At 46.0% G+C, this 4,746-nt stretch overlaps 1 pseudogene; it reads right to left on the reverse strand.

Moving 5' to 3' along the window:
* Positions 1-880: 880 nt before the first annotated feature.
* Positions 881-3,403, reverse strand: LOC113610441 (60S ribosomal protein L31 pseudogene; annotated as a pseudogene).
* Positions 3,404-4,746: the final 1,343 nt, after the last annotated feature.

Consider the following 4,746-nt stretch of genomic DNA (forward strand, 5'->3'; position numbering starts at 1 on the left):
AGCATATGTTTGATAAACATAGACGAAAAGGATGGAACAAACCAGAGCACTACTTGTAGATAGGAAGGGATAGAAGGACCACTTAAACCTAAAACATTAATAAAGCACAGATCATGTATCATCCTTATGCCACATGTAACCTCCGCCCAAGATACACAGATAAATCCATAGCTTTTCAGCAACTCATTGGTGAGTTTCAGTTGTGTCCAAGCTATTTGTCCCTCCATCTCTTGGAAGGAGTAAGCATGTGTTGGCTCCAGATACTTTCAGTCTGTTGAGTCCCCTTGCTCACCCTCAACTCTGGACCTTGTGACCATACTGGCAGCAGGGAATGAAGATGAGAGAGACAGACAGGGACAGACAGAGAGAGAGCTGTGGCTCATACACCCAACTTGCACCCTCTCCTCATGGTGATAGCATCCTTCATCTCTTTCCCTTTGTTTCTTGCTGTGCGTTTTAAATTTATTCAGTAAACCTTGTGATTCAAGCATCTTAATTTTTTTTTTTTTGGCCACACCACACGGCTCGTGGGATCTTAGTTCCCCCAGCCAGGGATTGAACCCGGGCCCAAAGCAGTGAAAGTGCCAAGTCTTAACCACTGGACCACCAGGGAATTCCCTCAAGCATCTTAATTTTTTTTGTTTTTAATAAATTTATTTATTTATTTTTGGTTGCATTGGGTCTTCATTGCTGCACGCGGGCTTTCTCTGGTTGTGGTGAGAGGGAGCTACTCTTCGTTGTGGTGCATGGGCTTCTTATTAAGGTGGCTTCTCTTTGTTGCAGAGCACAGGCTGTAGGTGCGGGGGCTTCAGTAGTTGTGGCACGCGGGCTCAGTAGTTGTGGCGCATGGGCTTACTTGCTCCGCGGCGTGTGGGATCTTCCCAGACCAGGGCTCAAACCCGTGTCCTCTGCATTGGCAGGCCGATTCTTAACCACTGCGCCACCAGGGAAGTCCCAAGCGTCTTCATTTTTTCTGAGCCTATTTCATGAACTCTTGGACAGCCTTTCTGGTAGTGGGATTGAAGGCAGGGTGACCAATCTGTTCTGCTTGCCCAAGGACTTTCTCAGTCTTAGCACTAAAAGTCCAGCATCCTGGGAATCCACTCAGTCCCGGGCAAACAGGGACGGTTGGTCACCTGATTGGAGGTAAACTTTGCATCAAATTGACTTCCCACTGCAACAACCTTCTCTTCTCTCCCTTAGGTCCTCAGCGGAGGTGATCTGGTAATCTACTTTCTAACACCACGCTACCAAAAACATTCTCACTAAGATCACTGGTTACTTTCCTTTTGTCAAATCAGATGGACACCTATTTTATTTCATTGAAGCAATGGACATTTTCATTGTTTCTTCTTTCTTGAGACTCTTTTCTCTTAGCTTCCATCACATCTCTTGCATTACCTAGATGCTTTCCAGAGTGAATGTGGCTCAGATGGCCATCAAGCATCTAAAATCCAAAAAGCTCAAAACTCAACTCATTATCTTCTTCCCAAAAGTCTTTCTTCCTGAACTTTCTACCTTTCACTGCTGTATCTCCACCCACCCAGTGACCCAAGTCAGGAGGTAAGTGACCCTAGACCCCTCCCCACACCCATAGATGTGTTCCGTATTGGTTCCTTTAGGGCTTCTGGAACACTCACCAGCTGCAAGGGTCCCACTAAATCAGGTTTCCATGGTATCTATCTGCTTGCACTTTCTCCCTACACTCTCCATCCCAGCTGGCTTTATCCCTTACCTGCCTCTTCTTAGTTCACTTTGAGCTACCTAGACATTGATCTGACACGTGCTTGGATACTGTCTGGTCATTTCTTCTAAGCTCCTTTCAGGTAGACCTGCAATGACATCCTAATCCCGTTGTGTCAGGGAAGGAAGGTCACAGAGTTGCCCCTGCTGTTGGTTTCACCTTTGTTCTTCTCTTTTCCTGTAACTGCCACCCCCCTTCACCACCTCATCCCCCCCGTGGCTGAAACGTCACAGAAGCCACTTAACTGGTCTCCCACCTCTAACATTTCCCACCCCAATACCTTCCCTCTACCGCTTTCAATTATCTTTGAAAACGCATATCTTGTTAAGTCTTGTCATTCTCCCACTTTGATCCTTTCAAAAATGCCTTAGCCAGACACGTAAAGCCCCTCCTCTTCCCTTTATACTCCCTATCCTGTCTCAGAGTTTACGTTTCTGCCATGCCGGCAATTTGCGGTTCCTGATGAGCTGTGGTCATTTCTCATTTTATGTTACTATCTCATCGTGAAATGCCCTACACCCCTCACAGCAGCCACTCTCCTGTCACCAACCGGCAATAACACACTCAGTCCCCGTCTCCCATGGGGCCCACAGGCAGACTCCGGCACGCCCGTCCAGTCCCAACTTGGTCACCTATGTGATCGGTACCACCCCTAGTCTGGTTTGGATGCCCTTGTAAATGCTCCTATGTTACCTTGGCCTTAGGTTACATTAACACTCATCAGACTATCGCAATCATATATTAAAAAAAAAAAAAAAAAAGTCTATCTTTCGCAATAGATTGTGAACTTCTTGAGGTCTTGCATCTCCAGAGCAAGTTTTCAGCCTATGGTAGTTTTCCATACATTTTTGTTTGTTTGTTTGTGTTTGGTTTTGGCCGTTCTATAACTTTCTTGGCCAATCGACATTTAGTTCTCGTCTACATCAACGAGCTGTAGATTTTTGAAAAGTGGTGACAGGTACGTAGGTAACCAACGTTTAGAGCTTGTTTGGTGAACCTTCATCGTCATCATACTTTCTGGACAACGGCCCATGGATACGGTATGGAACATTCCCTATTCCTTTGGCCCAGATGGCTTTGTTGAGCCTGGCGTCAATGTGTACATCTGGAGTCCCCGTCTCCTTCATTGCAAATTTCCGGATTTCTCTGAGTGCCCGAGAGGCACGCTCCTTGAAACCTGTTCCATGGAAGCACCTGTGAATGTTGATGGTGTATTCTCTGGTCACCACCTCGTTGATGGTGAAGCGGCCCTTCTTCTCACCACCCTTCTTTGTGGGAGCCACCCTGCCCTGCCTGGGTTGGAAAGGAATCCATACATGTTTATTAAATGAATAAGTAAGCAAGCAACCTGAATAGGTAACTTATATGAGAGAGATGCCATCTGCGTTCTGTCCTCTCACTGGTCTATTTGTTCTGCGCCGGCTGCAAAGAGAGAGAAGGAATCATGCTGGAGACCCTGGGAGGAATTGGAGAGAGCCCTAGAACCGTGTCCCAGGAAACAGATGAGTGCCCGTCTAGTGGTGGCAGCAAGGAGTGAACCAAGATGACACAACCAAAGGGTCCTGTGCATCTGGATGTCTCACCTGCCCTGGATGTCTGAGCAGGGGGCAGAAAGAGGGTCTCCACAAACTGCTGCTGCAGTATCTTCTTCCAAGTCATTCATTTTCTCAATCCCCACTATTCCAGCCTTAGTTCAGTTACTTCCAAGAACATGGGCCTCCCAGCAACAGGGGAAGGAACGTGTAATCCAAGCCCAAATGACACAAACACCAAAATCCCCACCGTCTTTTCCATAGCACGGTTATCTGGATTCAAGAGCCATTTGCCTACGTGGTAACACATCGTTGGCACTTAAACATCTCTGCAGTAAAACCATAGTAAATATTCAAGCCACATTAATCTCCCTTCAAACTGAGGTGACAGCTAGGACTTTATTCCTCATGCAAAGGGATAAATAGCTTTAGAAGACTACTTTTAGGTGTGCCCAGTCTCGTAGAATATATTCTTTTGTTATGATGATTATCCAATGTTTTAATTTTTAATGGGAAATACAAGCACAAGTTCCAAATTTTAAGAAGAAATTGTTTACGGCGAAATTAGGTCTCCCTCTTACCCCTGGCCCATGGCTTCCAAATTCCCACCTCTACAGCAACCAACTTCCTGTATGTCTCGCCCGAGACGTTTGATGCATTTATGTTGGCATGAATACACCTGTGCACATGTAGAACACACGCATGTACTGAACTGATTTCTCAATAGGGTATGGACTCTATCTGGACTGTGTTTTAAACTGAGGCCACAGATTTCCTTATCCTCTTGTCATTCCCGGCGTCTGTGACATAATGAAGCACAAAGGTTGGGGACATGCACTTGGCCTCACCTGCACCATCCCGGCTGCCGCTTCTCCGCAGTTAGCAGACGGCTGTGGTGAGCATCTCTTCCACTAGTCAGGAGGTAACCCATTTTGCTGCCTACTTCCAATTTAGCCCCAATGCCAAGAAAGTAGGGCAATGTCTCCGTATTTTCTAAATCAAACACATCTTTTCAAATAAAAGAGAAATGTGCCACAGAAGAGTTTCAAAATTGAGGTCTGTTTTGAAATCTTCAAGCAAAGCAGCAAAATGATGAAGTTGACAGACATCTGGAACACAGGTGGTAAAAACGAAGAAAATCACAACAAAAACCATATGCCTCAAAAGACGGATCTACACCAAAGAGAAAAGATGAGCAGGAATACTAACATTTTCAACCCCCATGATTGTGGAGGGCATAGAAATGCTCAGTTTTCGTCTCTTTAAAGCAACCTTGCCTGTTCCCTCTTTGTAATAATTGGATTGCATCCATTTACCTTCCATTTCACTTTATTCACTCAGTTCTCAGCCAGCCCCATCAGCCTGAAGGGCCAGCCTGGATGTGCACATCTTTCCATCATGACCATCGTGGGCTGGCAATGGGTTTGCCTTCCTCCCTTCCCTGAGGAGTACATGAGGGGTTTGCTCTGG

The sequence above is a fragment of the Aethalodelphis obliquidens genome, unplaced genomic scaffold, assembly GCF_003676395.1.
Source record: "Aethalodelphis obliquidens isolate GAN/ISIS:26980383/991018 unplaced genomic scaffold, ASM367639v1 scaffold63, whole genome shotgun sequence".
NCBI classification, from domain to species: Eukaryota; Metazoa; Chordata; class Mammalia; order Artiodactyla; family Delphinidae; genus Aethalodelphis; species Aethalodelphis obliquidens.